Source organism: Prionailurus bengalensis, chromosome E1, assembly GCF_016509475.1.
Source record: "Prionailurus bengalensis isolate Pbe53 chromosome E1, Fcat_Pben_1.1_paternal_pri, whole genome shotgun sequence".
Lineage (NCBI taxonomy): Eukaryota > Metazoa > Chordata > Mammalia > Carnivora > Felidae > Prionailurus > Prionailurus bengalensis.
The window spans coordinates 41,415,213-41,433,425 of record NC_057347.1 but is presented as its reverse complement, the minus strand read 5'-3'; the positions used below and the strand labels follow the sequence as shown (position 1 = coordinate 41,433,425).

Sequence of the window (18,213 nt, the reverse complement as noted above, 5' to 3'; positions counted from 1 at the left end):
AGGGATGACGGAACCGAGGACTCAATCAGATCGCGGGGCGATCGTGCTGGTCTCACGGTCCTTACAGCTGGCTAACTGCAGACTTCGAGAAGAACTAACCCAGGAAAGAAACCGACGCCCGGCGGGGACGGGGACGGGGACGGGGACGGGGAGGGGGGGCGGGGGACAGGGGGCGAGGCGGGATGTCTCTCTCAGTCACCGGAGGCTGGCGAGGAGGTGAGTAGGACGGAGGCCGCTCACAGTCACGCTCGCAGGTTCCTGCCCCGGCCGCAGTTCGCTGCCCGCCCAAGGTCGGGGCCCCGCCTGGGGCCCCCGGGCGGACGCTCCCCTCCCCGACGCACAGCGTTCTCCCCCGCGGCTTTCTCGGGAGCACGCGGACCGCTCCGGTCCCACGGCTCCCTCCCGCAGCCCCTCTCCCCTGCCCTGGGCCCGCGGCGGGAAGGGTTCCGGGGACCCGGCGGGCCGGGCCAGGGGCGGAGCGGGACCGTTGTGGCACGCCCCCCACCCCTCCACCCCCGCCCGGGGCAGGGTGGGGCGGGACACGCAAATTAGCGAGTCCTCCGCTAGGGAAGGACGGGAGGGAGCGGAAAGGGACGCGAAAATTCACCAGGAATGCGGGGGGCAACTGCAACTGCACCGCGTGTGGCGCGTTCCACGGGATAGTGAGCCACGAATGTGGACTGAGCGTGACCTGGCTCACCGTGAGTGCAATATGGATGGCCGCAGGGCGGTAGCGGGGAGGAGGCGGCGGCCGGTAAGGATTCCCGGCCTTTTTAGTAAGACCGAGTGTAGGAGCTGTCCTTTTCGTGCTCGGTATGTGATACGTTCTCTGGTCGAGCACGGCATGCTAAGTGGGTTTGCTGGGGCTGGGTAAGTGGGGTCAGGGGTCCGCTCCGTCCACTTCACGCATCGGCCTGGCATTGCAGTATTTCCAGAAGGTGTGCGCGCTTCCTCCCGCTTTCCGGTCGCGGGGAGGGCGGTGGGGTTGCGAACTACAGGTGGAATCTAGTGCTTGGTTTTTGTCGCTCGTGTGTTGCGCTGCCTTTTTTTTTTTTTTTTTTTCTTCTTCTTCTTTTTTTTGCTGCTCTCTGTTCGTCTGTTGTTGTTTTTTTGTTTTTTTCCCCTGTGCTGTTTCTTCTTCCCCGCCCCGCGTTTTGGTTCCAGAAGTTGTAGCCTTGCAGTTTCCCCGCTTGTGGGAACGGTCGGCGGCCGTATGGTCTTATTATTCCTAGCCGGGGGGGAGGAGCCCGGAGGCTGGGCCCTAGTACCCCTGGCACAGGCGCGTGCCGCCGCTCGGCGTCCGCCGCCTGGGGTCAGCCCCCCTCCGTGCCTCCGGTCGTCGGGCTCTGCGGCCGAGTCGCGTTCCCCTTTCGTGCCTCTGGCTTCTTCTCTGGGTCACACGCGCCGACCCCCTTTCCCCACCTCTTCGCCGCCTCCGGTCTCCTGAAACTTTCTTGCTTCTCTGCTCAAGACCGTGCCTGTTTGCTGCCTCTGAAGTGCTTTTTTTCTTCGTATGCCCCGTCCCTGGGCGTGGGCCCAGGCCCACGGCCTGGTGACCCACACTTTTGGGGAGAAATACTTCACGCCCACGCCCATGTGGCTCGACTTGCAATGTAGGGGACTGAAACCCGGGGCCTTCAAGAAGCTCTCAACTCGCTCTGCCGGACCCCTTAGCCGTCCCAGAACAAATTACAGGCAAATGCGATCATACGTACAAATAAATGTCTTCCCTGGTACGGAAGGAAGATTCCTTGTTCCAGATCGATCTGTGGGGAGCCGCTTATCCACCCTGGTTGGCACATCAGAATCTCCTGGGGTTTTCCTTTAAATCATACTCCTGTCCCACCACTGCCATACGGCAATCGGCAATCGAATTGGAGTCCCTGGGGCGGTGGCCCGAGGTTGGTGGTACCTCCACTAGCCCGCCAGGCGTTTCCGTTGCACCGTGTGCCTCCAGAAGCACTCCTTCGAGCATCTGGGAGGATGCCCCCGGTCAGCTTACTCTGAAACGGTGAATTCCCCAGGACAATGGGAGCGTTCCATGTACCCCTGCAAATCCAGGCACCAGTCGCTTTACGACAGTCCCAGACTGGCTTCGCCTTTAGCACACCGTAGGCACTCAGCAAACAGTGTACCCAATGGGGAAATAACGGATCCCCTGGTCTTGGCACGGACAGGAGGCCATCCAGTCTGGTGGGGAGGCCTTTGGACCCACATTGGAATATGTTGAGAGCAAGTGCCGGTCGGACGACGTCCTAGCTTCTGCGTTGTGCCTGCCACTCTGCGGAACCAGATGGACCGTCTCTTCACCGCCCGCCCGCCCCGCATTTCCTTTTAGATGTGGAGACCGATGACACTACCCACGAGGGTATGAAAAGGTTTACAGCTCACATAATGAGGCTTTCCAGGGAGAGCAGGCTGGCTCCCGGGCAGATTCAAAAATGGCTTGAGAGCAAAGGAAGGAGCCTGGGTTGGTGTGTTTATTATGGTGGTGAATGGAGGGTCTGGGGTAAAGCTTTTTGTCAGATCGACCGGAGGGAGGGCAGGAAGAGAGGAGGGAGTGGCGAGACTTAAAAGCTGTCTGCAGTCAAAGATCCAAAGGAAGTCAGACTCTCTATTACCTGCTGCAAGCTGCTTTCCCCTCTGTGAAATGGGGGTGGGCGGCCGCCTTCTGCGGGCACGGTGCCCGTGAAACGGTGCCTTCCACGGTGGATACTCAACAAACATCCCTTGGATCAGAGTCTGATGGCCGTCTTGATCTGATGTGATAAGGAGGGTTCCAGCCTGAGCAAGGGCAGGGGCGGGGGTGGGAGGTGAGGGGTGGGGGTGGGGGTGGGGGGGTGGAGTGGGGGCAGGGCCAGGCCGGCCGGTGGGGACAAGGTGGAGGAAGAAAGGGAAGGGGAAGGGGTACGTCAGGTTCCTGTGAGAAGCTGAACCTGCTGGCTGACTTTGAGATATGAATGAGTCTGTGAAGGACGGGGACATGGGGGTGGGGGCATGACGATAGGGAGGAGCCCACCAGAAGCAAGGGTCCCCAGTTTTGAGGCCCAGATCATAACTCCAAGGTGGCTGGGCAGGTCAGTGGGATACAAACCGGTCCCTTCATTCCCCAATCGCTCCCCTGCCCCCGCTCTTGGTCAGACTGCAATGCCCGGGTTCCCCCCTCATGTGCCCTGAAATTCTGACTTGCATGGGCATTCTGACTTGTTCTTTAGGCCACCACCCCCCCCAACCCCCCCCCCCCCCCCCCCGCCAAGACGTCAGGCAGGTCTTCCTGATTCAGCTGGCTTTGTGTTCCATCCCACCTTCTCCTTTATTGAATATGTATCGCATGCTTCCCATAGGGACGCAGAGCCAAACGGGAGAGGCCTTGGGCCTCAAGGGAGTCACACAGCCAGGTGGGAGCCACAACCATGTGTTCATCTCTGACAGTCCCCTCCGCATCGAACCTGGAGTTGTGGCCTTTTGGGCAGGTGTCTTATCCTGGTCCTGGCCTGGATGCTCCCTGGTTGGGGCAGCGAGGAGGCGGGAATGGTGTCTGGTTTCTCTCTACTTCCCAGGACCAAGCACCGCCCCGGTGGGTCGTGGAGTTGAAGGTGATTAATGACTATTCCTTAAGTTGGAACCGCTGGCGATGGCAGGAGGCCCAGAGTGCTGGTGGTTTTGTCCTCCTGGGCAGATCCATTTCCCCAGGGTAAAAAGACAAGAGCTTTATCACTGGGCCTCCTGCTCTGTCCGAGGGTCCGTCCACTCTGTAGTGCCTGTCGCTTTCCGAATGGGGCATCCATTTTCTTGAGGAGGATTCTCCATACAAGTGACCACGCACCCCCTCACCCCCACCATGAATGCCTAGGGGGCAGGAATAGGATCACAGTCACGTCCCGGAGTTGGGCTCTGTCTGATGGGCGCCCAACCATCATCCACATGGAAAGGATGGGTCAATCCCGTGGACGCAAAGAATCAAACGTGTTCCGCTACTTTATTTTTTAAGTAAGTTCTATGTCCCCTGCAGGGCTTGAACTCATAGCCTTGAGATCAAGAGTCTCATGCTCTACCGACTGAGCTGTCCAGGCACCCCTGTTCTGCTACTTTTTAAAGAAAAATCGAAGGCGGGGTGGGGTGGCGGTGGGGGTGGTGGTGGTGCGGCCTGGCTGGCTCAGTCGGTAGAGCATGGAAGAGATTACTCAACAATAACGTCTTTAAAAAGGGGGGAGGGGGCACATGGGTGGCCCAGTTGGTTGAGAGGGGGACTTCGCAGCTCAGGTCATGATCTCATGGTTGGTGAGTTCGAGCCCCGCATCGGGCTCGCTGCTGTCAGCACAGAGCCTGCTTCGGAGCCTCTGCCCGCCCCCCTCCCCCCCCCCCCCCCCCCCCCCCCCCCCCCCCCGCCCTTCCCCTGCCTGGGCTCTCTCTCAAAAATAAACATTTAGAAAAAGAAGAAGGAAAGAGAGAGAGAGGAAGAAAGATCCAGGAGTGTTACAAAAATGTACACGCGGTACAGTTTAGGATCCAAGGTGGCATCTCAAAGTTGTGAAGGAAAAATACATTCCTTTGCACTGTACTGCAGAGTAGATACCAAATGGCTCAAAGATTTAGCTGTGGAGAAAGAAGAAAAAGACCTAAGGGAAGATCTAGGAAATTATTTTATAACCTCATCTGAAAAACATCTGAAAGCTATTTTTTTCGTGATGAATAGGATGATAGAAAAAATAACTTTTTAAAGGTTGTTTGTTAATGTAATGGGTTTTTAAATTAAGAAATAGGTTGTGGGGGCGCCTGGGTGGCTCAGTCCATTAGGCGGCCGACTTCGGCTCAGGTCATGATCTCGCGGTCCCTGAGTTCGAGCCCCGCGTCGGGCTCTGTGCTGACCGCTCAGAGCCTGGAGCCTGTTTCAGATTCTGTGTCTCCCTCTCTCTGACCCTCCCCCATTCCATTCTCTGTCTAAAAATAAATAAACGTTAAAAAAAAATAGTTTGTGATATTTATTTGTTTATTTTTGAGAGCGAGAGAGACAGAGCGCGAGCAGTGGAGGGGGCAGATAGAGAGGGAGACACAGAATCCAAAGCGGACTCCAGGCTCTGAGCTGTCAGCACAGAGCCGGACGTGGGGCTGAAACCCACAAACCCTGACCTGAGATCCTGACCTGAGCCGAAGTCAGAGGCTCGAGGCTCAACTGACTGAGCCACCCAGGCGCCCCTATGTTTTAGATAATGTCTACGCCTAAACGTGGGGCTGGGACTCACGACCCCTCCAGGTCAAGAGTGGCAAGCCAGGCGCCTCTAAAATATAACTTTCAGTGGAACCTTAAGGAGATGAAATCCTCAAAAGACAGATAGCCAACAGAAGAAAATACTCACTGCTTGTATTACATACAAAGGGCCTTAAACTGTAAATTGCCGATACAAGCCCTTATGATAAAGCCCGACCAGTTAACCTAGCAAGTAAAAAGGGCCGAAGTCCCCGAACAGAGAGAGTCCAGGGCTCTCAAACACAGGAGAGAACACTCAGCCTTATCTTCTTACCCATGATTAGAGAAGTACAAGTCAAAACCGTGCCGAGGTACCATTTTCACCTGTAAGATCGGCCCCTCCCCCTGCTCCCCTGCCCCCCCCCGCCCCCCCGCCCCCAAGCAATCCCCCCTTTGATGCCACGCGGAGTTGCTGGCGGGACTGGAGCAGCAGGCGCTGCCTGAGAACGTCCGCCGCCGTGCTCCTGCAGTCACTGTCCCTGCTCCCCCGAAATTCAAGGCCCCCTTGCGGCAAGAGTTGGCAGGACCGTGACCACACCGCACTCACGGCGAGGACACAAGGGCATACGACTGGCGTCCACCGAGCGCACTTTGCAGGCACTTGGGTCCGTGCGTGTGTATCTGAGCAAACTCCGCGGGAGTGAATCACGCCGAGGAGAGGGAAACGCCAAGTTATTGATTCGCGACGGGAACTGTTCCATCCCAATGAAAGTAATCCAGGAGGACATCTCCTTCTCGCGAGGGAACCAGCCTGGGGCTGGGACTCTGGGGCGGAAGACGGCCCGAAGGACGCGGACGCGAGCCGGGGGTGGGGGTGGAGGGTGGGCGTGCTGCTGAAGAGCCGTCAGCATCGCGACGCGCGGGGCACTGGCTGGGAGTGTAGGAGGCAGGATGTCATTCACTGAACGGTGGTTGAGTGGGCGGGGCGGGGCGGGCAGAGCAGCGGCCAAAAGCAAGGTCTTGCCTTCACGGGCTCCCGGAAGCCCCGGGATCTGCAGCCGTGTTGGCTGTCCCTTCGCAGTCCCCGCCAGCCGCCCCTCCTCCCGGGTCTTTGCGCGAGGTGTGTGCACGCCGGGAGGTGGGCCCCCAGTTGGGTTTGGGCTCGCGGCGCGCAGAGGCGGTCGGGAGGGTGGAGTCGGGCCGCGGCGGCCGCGCCTCCTCAGGGAACAAAAGGCGGGGCATCATGCAGATTAGAAATGGCTGTGCGGCGGCGCGGTAAGGACGGGCCAACCAGGGATACGGGATTTCCCCTTCAGAATGTGGAGAACGAAAAAAATGTGCACAAAAGTATTCTAGTGATTATCGATGGTCCTGTCGATGTCGCAAAGGATATCAGAAAAGGAGTGAGCGTTAGGGTTCTCACCATGAGTTGAATATGGATGATGGGAGAACGGTACTGGAGAGGGAGGGGCAGGCCGGTATCGCTTCTCGGCCTTTTGGCTAAGATCAAGTGTAGTATCTGTTCTTATCAGTTTAATATCTGATACGTCCTCTATCCGAGGACAATATATTAAATGGATTTTTGGAGCCGGGAGATGGAATAGGGGCTTGCTCCGTCCACTCCGCGCATCGACCCGGTATTGCAGTACTTCCGGGAACGGTGCACTTCCCTTCCTTTCAGTGGGTTTCTAAAAGCAGATATGGCGCTTAGTTTGCGGCGCGCGCTCTCTCTCTTTTTTTTTTTTTGTCTTCTCTCCTTTTTTTCCTCTGGCGGTCGTTTTTCGTTCCATTCTCTCGTCTTCCCTTTTCCGGTTTGCCAGCTCTTCTAAACCTTCCATTTCTCGTTCCCGGGAGTCTTGCTCCACGTTACCTCTCAAAGAGCTTTGCTCTCCTCCCCGCGCCCGGCCGTTTATGTTGTACACGCCCCCCCCGCCCCCCCGCCGCCTTGCCAGTCCTTGTGCTTTCTAAAGTCCAGCTAGCTGCAGCTCATTTCGCTTTTGAAGGTTTAGCTCCTGGCTGTCTCTCTCTGAGACACTTCTGTCATTCCTGGTGAGTTTCAACAGTCACACGGGCGATTCCTTCCGAACACCCCGCCTGACCTCTCAGTTTCTACGCCGCGGCTAAAATCTATCCCCCCTCGTCGGCCCGCTAGATTTTGTCATTCCCAATTGCTCTAACCGTGTCCCCATCCAGCATCACATTCTCCCATCGCCTTCTACCCTTCCTCTGCCCTTTGACACCTGACACTTCTCTGTTCCTTCACACCTACACCCCACCCCTACCCCCGGATCCCTCAATGTCCTTGCCTCCCTATTGACCTGGATTCATTTCCTTGCACATACCCTCAGGTCCTTGACACGTTCTTGGTGCCACCTGTGCCACTGACTGTAGCCGGCGAAAACCATAGCACCGGGCTGATCTGGCTCACCTAAACTCTCAGTGTGCCGGGGAGAAAACTAGATAGACCTCAACACATTTGTTACCCAGGCTCCAAGAGGCCCTTTCAGGAGAAGGAAAAATAAAAGCGTTGGGGGAGGGGACACCTGGGTGGCTCAGTCGGTTAAGCGTCTGACTTTGGCTCAGGTCATGATCTCTTGGTTTGTGAGTTCGAGCCCGGCGTCCGGCTCTGTGCTGACAGCTCAGAGCTGGAGCCTGCTTCAGATTCTGTCTCTTTCTCTCTCTCTCTCTCTCTCTCTCTCTCTCTCTCTCTCTCTCTCTCTGCCCTTCCCCCACTTGTGCCCTGTCTCTATCAGAAGTAAATAAATGTAAAAATTTTTTAAAAAGCACTGTGGGAAACTGCTTTATTTAAAATTGACACGAGTTTAATTAAACACAACAAAACTCACATTCTTACACTTCATACTTTCCAGGTTTTGAAGGCCTAAATATCCGAATCCGGGGACATCCTCCAAATGCAACGGACTGCTCATTGGCTGTCCTACCCGGCCTGTGAAATATTGCTTCTCCAGTATTTCCAATACATCTCTCCAACAGGTTCGGCCTTATCACTACTTCTGGTTCTTCTTGTGTTATGCCCAGAATTCGTGATTCCCCAAAGACCGCCAGGGAGCCGAGTCCGATGTAAAAGCAAAAGAGCCTTTATTCGAGCTAGCTCGAGCTCAATCCCCTACCTGCACCGACGCAGCGGTGAGATACCGGGGGGGGGGGGGGGGGGGGGGGGGGGGGAGGGGGGAGAGCGAGTTTCAAAAGGACAAAGGTTTTATTGGGGCCTAGGTAGGGGCAGTTGGTGAGGTAATGGCTATGGCCTCAGCCGATTGGCTGGGGAAGGGTCCGAGTCCTGTTAGGCAGGTGGGGGGCGGGGGGGTTACTCAAGGGGAGGAGGTGTGGTCAAGGTGAAGGACACAGAACAAGATGGAGTTGGCCGGCGTAGGCCCGCCCTTTCACTTGCACCGTCAAAACACAACAGTCGAAGGTTTTTTTCATTTTTATTTTTTATGTTTTTAACCCTCGGTGGCTTGCAATTCTGTTGACCTGCAAAGTCTGGTGTTTGAGAAAATTCATCTAGGATATTGTCATTTGAAGACGTGCGGTCGGAGGTTTCACTCATGTTGATCCCTTTCACCCTCCTCATTAGAGACCAGTCCTTTGCTTTCATCTTCGGGTTCGTCTAGTCAGAGTCTAATCATTCATCTAACCGTGTCAGAGTTCTCTTCTTTGCCCATATTATGGGTGGAAAGGTGAAAATTTCCAAATTCTCGATGACATTCAACAAAAGCAAAATTCAGACTGCCAGGATAGTGTCTCCCATCTGCTTGTGTACCTTCTGGAAAGATGATTCGCTACTTTGTTTTTAATTGCAACAAGGCAGGGAGAAAACTGAGGGATGGTGGGTGCCACTCTGGTGAGGTGTTTCCCTGCCGCCTCACGGCTCTGAGGGATTCCATTTCCTTAGCCTTGTAGATTTCTCCGTCCTAGTTGGGGATTGAGGAATAACTTCAGGCAAAAATAGCCCCAGGATGATGCAATAGCAAATTGTTTCGTTGTTTTGAGATTACAGGGAGAATAAGATTCCTAAGACCTGTTATGCCCAGAATTCGTGATCCCCAAAGACCACTAGGGAGCCGAGTCCGATGCAAAAGCAAAGAGCCTTTATTCGAGCTAGCTCGAGCTCAATCCCCTACCTGCACCGACGCAGCGGTGAGATACCAGGGAAAGAGAGCGAGTTTCAAAAGGACAAAGGTTTTATTGGGGCCTGGGGGCAGTTGGTGAGGTAATGGCTATGGCCTCAGCCGATTGGCTGGGGAGGGGTCCCGGGGAAGGGTCCGGCAGGTGAGGGAGGGTTTACTCAAGGGGAGGAGGTGTGGTCAAGGTGAAGGACACAGAACAAGATGGAGTCGGCTGGCGTAGGCCCGCCCTTTCATTCCCCCCTTGTCATGTAGCTTACGGACCCAATCATGGGACCGGCTGCATTTATGGTGACAAGAAGGACAGAGTCTGGAGGTTTACGAAAAGTTCTGGGAACCAAGTGTCCCTGGGGTGGCTCTGGGAGGTCTGATTAAGTATTGTCCCCGAGCTGGTGTCTATGATCTGCCAGGTGATGTTTTGGGGGGCGTGGGGACTCCCGGCAGCATGAGCAATGACAAGCAGAGTTAACAGAGTTACCAATATTAGGTAGGTCGAATGCGCTGTAGCTTGAGCTTGAGCGGGTTGTGTTGGTCCCGACTGATGGCCCATCGCGTGACGAAGTCCTTCCGGATCGAGGAGGGGTCCGCTGGCTGAGCGTGGGTGTGATGGACCCAGGTCGCGATGCCGTCTACCTTGAGAGCGGTGGGGGTTGTCAACACCACGATGTAGGGTCCCTTCCAGCGCGGCTCGAGAGTCTCTCGGTGGTGCCTCTTGACGTAGACCCAGTCTCCCGGCCTGTACTGATGAGGTGTTGGGATCCGGCCAGCCTCGTAGATGGCACGGAGGCGCGGCCAAATGTCCTCGTGCGCCCTCTGGAGCCCGCTCAAGGAAAGAAAAAGTTCTTGATCTTTAAACTCAGCAATAAGTTCAGCTAGAAGGCTGGGAATAACAGGGGGTGGCCTGCCAAACATGATCTCGTAGGGAGTAAAACCCAGAGTGTAAGGAGTGTTTCTAACCCGGTAAAGGGCGCACGGTAGGAGAGTCACCCAGTCCCCGCCTGGCTCCATGGTTAATTTGGTAAGGGTCTCTTTTAGGGTTCTGTTCATTCTTTCTACCTGTCCTGAGCTCTGGGGCCTATAAGCACAATGTAATTTCCAGTTTGCCCCCACCGCCTTGGCTACTGCCTGTGTTACCTGTGAGATAAAAGCTGGTCCATTGTCTGATCCTACCAGGGCAGGAAAACCATACCTGGGTAAGATGTCTTCTAGTAGCTTCTTAGCCACCGTCTGAGCCGTTTCATGCTTGGTTGGGTATGCCTCCACCCAGCCAGAGAAGGTGTCTGTAAATACCAGGTCCTCGTGTAGTGCCTCGTCGAAGATGGTGGGTGAATTTTTGAATCCCTGAGGTAGCCGTGTCCAGGTGAGTTGCCCACTGTAGCCCTCCTCCGGATCATGCCACTCGAAGGCGAACAAGGGTTGGCTCTGGGGTGCCAGCGGCAGACTGAAGAAGGCGTCCTTTAAATCTAGTACAGTATACCAGACCCTGGAGGGCGCCAAGGAGCTCAAGAGAGTATATGGGTTGGGAACAGTTGGGTGTATGTCCACGACCCTCTTATTTACTTCCCGGAGGTCTTGTACCGGTCGGTAGTCATTTGTGTGAGGCTTTTGACCGGCAGTAGGGGGGGTGTTCCAGGCAGACTGGCAAGGAACTAGTACCCCTAGGCTTCGTAGTCTCCGGATGTGTGGCTGGATCCCCTTCTGGGCCTCCTGAGACATGGGGTATTGTTTGATCCTTACCGGACTCTCTCCTGGCTTGAGCTCTACCAGGACTGGGGTCCTATGAGCGGCTAGTCCCATCCCCCCTGTCTCTGCCCAAACCGAGGGGAATTCTTGTAGCCATCTGTCTATATTATCCTCTCTCGGGAGCGCCTCCTGGTGGAGGAGGTATTCATCCTCTAGTTTCATGGTCAGGACCTGGATGGGGTGGCCCTTGCCATCGGTGACCTGAGGCCCCCCTTGTCTGAAAGTTATCTGAGCTCCAATCTTGGTCAGTAAGTCCCGTCCTAACAGCGGGTAGGGGCGTTCTGGTATTACCATAAAGGAGTGGGATACCCGGCCCATCCCCAAATCTACTGTTCTTCGGGTAGTCCATGAATACTGGCTCATACCAGTTGCCCCTTGTACCCAGGACTTCTTGCTAGCTAGTTTTCCTTGTGGGGTGCGGAGGACCGAATGTTGTGCTCCGGTGTCGACAAGGAAGTCAATAGGGGTCCCCTCCACTTTAAGAGTTACCCTGGGTTCGGGGAGAGGGTCCGAACCCTGACTCCCCTAATCACTTAGTTCATCCAGCTCTAGGACTTTTACTCGATCAGTCTTGCTTCCCTTCCCGCCGGCCCTTTTCGGACAATCTCGGGCCCAATGCCCTATCTCCTTGCAGTATGCACACTGATCCTTCTGCAGCCTCTGCTTCCCCCCCCCCCCCCCCCCTTGGTGGTGCTTTTACCTTTTCTTGCGTCGTCTGCCAGCTGCCGGAGACGGCGGTCTCGTTCCTCGGGGAAGTCAGCAGTGGTAGCTAGCAGTATTCTGGCCAGGTCTCGAGTCTGCTTACTGCTGGCAGCCACCATGGCGCGAGCCTGCTTGTCCTCAGGAGGCTCCCGGTTATTATATACCTTTTCGGCTACCACCAGTAAGTCCTGCAGACTTTTTTCTCCTAGTCTATCTATTTTCTGTAATTTTCTCCTAATGTCTACGGCCGATTGGTTTACAAAGGCCATGATAACAGCTGCCTTGCTTTCCGGAGCCTCTGGATCCATGGGGGTATAGGTACGGAATGCCTCCATGATCCGCTCTAAAAAGGCAGCCGGAGATTCATCTTTTCCCTGTTGTACATTTCCTACCTTGGCCAAATTGGTTGGCTTTCTAGCAGCCATTCGGAGACCCCCCATTAGAGTCTGGCGGTAGACCCGGAGCCTCTCCTTACCTTCTGCCGTGTTGAAATCCCACTGGGGCCGAGTTAAGGGGAAGGAGGCATCTATCTGAGCCTGGTTGGTGGTGGGATTCCCATCTGCGCCCGGAACTAGTTTTCGGGCCCCATTGAGGATTCTTTCTCTTTCTTCAGTCGTGAACAGGACCTGCAAAAGCTGCTGGCAATCATCCCACGTGGGCTGATGGGTAAAAAGAACAGAGTCTAATAAATCAATAAGCCCTGCCGGTTTCTCGGAAAACTTAGGATTCTGAGCTTTCCAATTGTAGAGGTCACTAGTGGCGAAAGGCCAATAGTGATGGGGCTGATTCCCCTCCGCGTCTGGGGGTCCGGTGGCTCGCAGGGGCAGAATAGTGGAGTCGGCGGCGGAGGCGGATTGCGCCCTCTGAGCCCTTTGTCGGGTAAAGGGCGGGCTTCCCCCTGGAGCGTTTCCGCCTCCCGCTCTCGGAACAGCGTCTGCCTCCCCCGGAGGGGGAGGATGGTGTTCTTCTGGCATCCTAGAGGGGTTATACGGGGGAGGAAAAATTAATTCTTCTTCAGTACCCCCCTGTAGGACAGGGTAGAGGGGTGCTGAAGGCTGGGTAAGACGTTTCCTCTTCTCTGTCTCCTGCAAAGCAAGAATGGGTTTTGGCTCTGGAGAGATCAGGTTTAGGAAGGGCTTAAGCCAAGAGGGTGGGTCTTCTACAAGGTCCTGCCAAGTGATAATGTAAGGGAGCTGATCAAGATGGCCCATCTTAGGCTGAGTGATGATACTCCTGACTCGGTGGATGGTAGGGAGGTCGAAGGTCCCCTCTGGTGGCCATCCGACATTGAAAGTTGGCCACTCGCTAGAACAAAAAAACTGCAACCGACCCTTTTGGACTTCCACACTGAGGTTGTTAGCTCTTCCCCTCACATCCTTAAAGTGATCAATCATAATACTTAGAGGAGTAGTCCGAGTCTGTCCCATAACGTCCGTCCAGTAAGTCCACAGAGCAAAACAGAGAAACACAAAAACAGACAAACAGAGGGCCCCTAGAAAGTCTTCCAACTCCATGGAAGCAGAACTGCAAGCTAGCTTAGACCTTTGAAGGGATTCCATGTCCCTCCAAAACCGATGAGGGGATTCCACGTCCCTCCAAAGACGACGGCCTCACGCCGACCAGCGGGAGCGACCCGCCTCGTCTCAGACCTTTGAGGGGATTCCACGTCCCTCCGAAAACAGATGAGGGGATTCCACGTCCCTCCAGAAGGGAGAATCGGAACGTCTTCCGAAACTCCCGGCCCGTGGTCCTCCAGTGCGTCCACTTAGACCGCGTCGGGCACTACCAGAATTCCAGAAATGAGCTCACACAGAAAAGACAGGACAGACACTAACCGTGGCCAGTCAGGCTCTCCGGGTCGGGGGTCCCTTGGGGGTCTTGGGGATCCCGGACGAGCCCCCAAATGTTATGCCCAGAATTCGTGATCCCCAAAGACCACTAGGGAGCCGAGTCCGATGCAAAAGCAAAGAGCCTTTATTCGAGCTAGCTCGAGCTCAATCCCCTACCTGCACCGACGCAGCGGTGAGATACCAGGGAAAGAGAGCGAGTTTCAAAAGGACAAAGGTTTTATTGGGGCCTGGGGGCAGTTGGTGAGGTAATGGCTATGGCCTCAGCCGATTGGCTGGGGAGGGGTCCCGGGGAAGGGTCCGGCAGGTGAGGGAGGGTTTACTCAAGGGGAGGAGGTGTGGTCAAGGTGAAGGACACAGAACAAGATGGAGTCAAGGGGAGGAGGTGTGGTCAAGGTGAAGGACACAGAACAAGATGGAGTCGGCTGGCGTAGGCCCGCCCTTTCAGACCCCGCGATGTGTCTTCGGTTTGGAGACAGAGAGAAAAGCAGCCGCAGAAGCTGGCCTGACACTCACAGCTAGGCTGTGGGGGTCTCCCGTGGAACGTAAACAGTTTCACACAACAGTGGCGGCAATCTGAAAAATAAAACAGCCAGTTATTTTACTAGCAAAAAACCCTATTTTACTAGCTATTCGGGAATAGCAGAGGAATTGCGATTACGGACCTGCAGGCTATGGTGAACTGCAGACAAGTCCGAAGAGGCAAAAGGAAGGTCAGCCTTTGTTTACGTTTTAGGAGGAAGCTGGGGAGGCTTGTTTTGAGCAACAGTTCCCTGGAGAAGAACAGGAGTTAGAGGTCCTGGCGGCTTCTCATTAGCTGCAAGCGGGGGTTAGTGCCTTGTTGGCTGGGGTGCAACAAGGGCTCTTCCTTCTTTTTCTTAAAGGCAGGAGATAAGCTTCCTATGTGAAAAGGGTCTCCCTTGTCAGAATAAATTTTTGTCTTCCTTCTTCCCGCTAAGGGTAGGCAGGCTGCAAGGAGTGGCACATGCTTGAGAGCTCCCCTTTCCAGTGCTTCCCGACTCCATTTTAACTGAGCTCTCCTTTATTTATTTTCTTTCTGTCTTTTTTTTTTTTTTTTAACGTTTATTTATTTATTTTTGAGATAGAGACAGACCATGAATGGGGGAGGGTCAGAAAGAGAGGGAGACACACAATCTGAAACAGGCCCCAGGCTCTGAGCTGTCAGCACAGAGCCTGACGCGGGGCTCGAACTCACAGAACGCGAGATCATGACCTGAGCCGAAGGCGGACGCCCAACCGACTGAGCCACCCAGGCGCCCCTCCTTTATTTATTTTCAACATCAACAGATTAAGGTCACTCTGTGACCCGTGATGAATCAAGACAGAAACAAGGCCACTCCGTAGTCGCCTCCGAACTGAGACAAGAAAAAAGAAGAATATTGTCCAAACAACAAAACTGACCAAACACCCCCTATCCTAGCTAATATGAGTAACTGCTGCTACTTTCCCAGTCGCAGTTTTGGCCTCGCTCTATTCTTCCTTTCTTCTAGGTAAGATGTATTCAGCTACCCAATCACTGAGTTACCCCCACTGCCTGAGGTCATCTGTAGGAGAGTGTGTGCGTGCGTGCGTGTGCGTGCGTGTGTGTGTGTGTGTGTGTGTGTGTTGTCTGGAGGGGGCGAATCTTTGTCCTTCTCCCCTTCAAGGTTCTTGGGGGTGGTGGGAAGGGGAGGATGGCTGGGGCTTTGTAGCAAAAGACGCATTAAAAAGAGAAAAAGAAACAGAAGTGTATTAGTGTACGTATCTCATATATACACAGGAGAAAGTCAGGGATGAATAACCCAATGGGGTGGCTGGAACTTGGGCTTACATAGCCGCTTGAAACAAAACAAACAGGGGCGCCTGCGTGACTCAGTCGGTTAAGTGTCTGACCCATGATTTCTGCTCAGGTCATGGTCTCATGGTTCATGAGATCGAGCCCGGAGTCGGGCTCTGCACTGGCCGACAGCACAGAGCCTCCTGGGGATTCTCTCTCTCTCTCTCTCTCTCTCTCTCTCTCTCTCTCCCCCCCCTTCGCCCCGCCTCCTGCGTGTGTGTGCTCTCTCTCTCCGTCTCTCTCTCTCTCTCTGAAAATAAAATATACAAATAAAGAATCTTTAAAAACAAAACAAACAGAAACAAAAAAATAAATTTTCAGAAAAGTGACAAAAAGTAAAAGGGTTTTGAGTTTCTAGGCTGGCCAACTGTGGGATGGTAACTATATGGGGAAACAGTGGAAGATAAGGGCTGGGCAGTAAAATTTGTTAGGTAGAGTCTCTGGTGCCAGTCTCCGGGCTGATAAGGATCCAGGGTTGTCCGTAGTTAACTCCTGTATACCTTTATGTCCTGATTTTAGGCCAATCGGGGGAGGGAAGAGTTTTTTCCTCCTGTTTCAGCTGGAAATAATCCTTACGCCAAAGTGGCATATTGGCGGGCGGCGGGGGAGGGGGGCAATTCCGCCACCCTTCGCATCCCAAAGGAAGGCCTCGCTCACTTAAACCTTCCCCAAGCCCCCTAATGCAAGCCTACATCCTGTATATAATGAGCCATTCCTGACACCCTCTCACTGAGGCGCCCCGCGGGTTCCTTCTCACTTTGCAGCAAGCGGTAACCCAAGCCTTTTCATTACAGGTGTGTTCCTGGTGGTCTTTGGCCGGATGGCGTTGACAAGTTATTAAGAGGGTCCACCGATGGACCCATATGGGAACTGCGACATGGAATGCGTTTTATTCTAACAAGCAAAGTCCCCCCCACCCCCCGTTAGAAGACCTATAAACGAGAATACAAGTCATGAAATACCACTATTTACAAATAGAACTGCTCAAAAGAGAAACTAGAAAAAAAAAAGAGAAACGGTTGTTGATCTCATAACTCCTAGAGCAAGACAGCTTAGTAAAAGGGTAGAGGGATGGATATATATGTATCTGCATCTGTGTCGGTGTATGTATGTACAGCACACAACAGATCCATGATGTTAGGTGGTGGGTGCTCACGGTAGAAATCTTTCAACGTTGCTGTACGTGCGAAAAGAAATTTAAGAAGAAAAGAAAAATGCTGCCAAGAAAAACCTCACAAAGCTATTTGTCTCGTTCTGGGCTTTCTCCAAGGAAATGAGACTTGAGACAGCTTTCCCGCTACAGGCGCGTTTCCCTTTCAAGGCGAGAGAGAGAGAGAGACAGAGAGAGAGCGCGAGCGCGCGCGAGCCGGCGCTGACGGCAGGAAACCAGGAAACGGCGCGTGTGTGGGCGGGACATGCAAATTAAAGTGGCTGTTTCTCTCGCGAGCTATGGGAGCAAAACAATAAAAAGCGTGAAAGCCCCGAACAAGTTAAGCGATCTGATAAACTGAGTATGTCTTAGGAGTTGTGACGATGACACACTGTCCAGTCTAAGGAAAGAGGGTGAGCCTTCGTTTGAGGGTGACTTTTCTCACCATGACCCAAAGGAGGAGTGAGAGGGAGGGTGTCGATGCGCTGGGGAAGATGTGGTTATCGCTTCTCGGCCTTTTGGCTAAGATCAAGTGTAGTATCTGTTCTTATCAGTTTAATATCTGATACGTCCTCTATCCGAGGACAATATATTAAATGGATTTTTGGAGCCGGGAGATGGAATAGGAGCTTGCTCCGTCCACTCCGCGCATCGACCTGGTATTGCAGTACTTCCAGGAACGGTGCACCTCCCCTTGGGAGGAAACACTCGTGTGTCTCAAAAGTCAGTTTCCGCCCTGTCTTTTCTTTTCGAGTTGCAGCTTCTGCTTCTAGCCGCAACTTTCACGTTTCTTCGCAGTAGTTTCTGCTGTTTCGCTGTGTAGACTATTGAGGTTTTTAAGGGTGGTTTTTGGTTTGGGGAGCGAGCGGATAGAGATGTAGCTAAGATCCTGTTCGTTGATCGCCTTTTTCTTTTAACATCAGTGAGTTTTTCAGCTTTACATGAGTTATGATCACCTTGAGGACTTGTGCTTAAGCGGACCTTCCGAATTTTGTGGTGTTTTGACTCAAGTGAACTCTTAGCATTCATAGAGGAATTTTATGAGAATTGCAATGAATCTCTACAAGTTGCTCTAACGATTGGGATTTCCTCCTTCCCTCATGTCTATCTTCTAATGTGCGCTTATAATTTGTTGAGCGTGGGTGGAGAGAGGAAGAATTGACTCCCAAACCGAATTCCCTGAGCCAAAAAGTTAGATGCACTTTAACCGAGGGGTCCATGTACATTGTTGAAAAAGCCCCTCCCTTCCTATACGCCAAAGGAAATTTGAAGGTTCCACCCGTTATATAGAGATCTGAGAGGACCTCAATAAGGAAACCTCAGGAAGAATTGCAAGGTCAAGAAAGTCCGAAAGACCAGAACCTCTTGGGAGGAAGTCTTCCTCTGAAAGAATACTCAGGAACAGGAAGTGACAGGAGGTAGTATGTGAGTCAGAGATGATAACTACAAGGCCAATTGGGATAAAAAAAAACTGGAACCAAAAAGACGCCCCTCACCATTTCGTATGACACGCGTACTGGGATATATACGCCCTGGAAAGCAACTCAAGTGTAGTATATGATTACGCATCTCCAGCAACACACGCACACAAAAGAAAAAAG

The 18,213-nt window shown here is 53.6% G+C and overlaps 1 long non-coding RNA gene and 2 other non-coding genes across 6 annotated transcripts; all 3 read left to right on the top strand.

Annotated features, from left to right (window-relative positions):
- Nucleotides 1-493: 493 nt before the first annotated feature.
- On the top strand, nucleotides 494-17,302 carry LOC122485649. 4 transcript variants are annotated; one of them, XR_006297904.1, is made up of 3 exons: nucleotides 494-701; nucleotides 8,059-8,182; nucleotides 16,257-17,302. It is a non-coding gene; the product is annotated as an uncharacterized LOC122485649 (long non-coding RNA). The 4 variants fall into 4 exon arrangements; XR_006297905.1 differs by lacking the exon at nucleotides 494-701 and adding an exon at nucleotides 5,849-5,959; XR_006297907.1 differs by lacking the exon at nucleotides 494-701 and adding an exon at nucleotides 6,198-6,308.
- On the top strand, nucleotides 6,669-6,859 carry LOC122486268. Its single transcript, XR_006298116.1, has one exon. It is a non-coding gene; the product is annotated as a U2 spliceosomal RNA (small nuclear RNA).
- LOC122486264 lies at nucleotides 17,115-17,305 on the top strand. Its single transcript, XR_006298112.1, has one exon. It is a non-coding gene; the product is annotated as a U2 spliceosomal RNA (small nuclear RNA).
- Nucleotides 17,306-18,213: the final 908 nt, after the last annotated feature.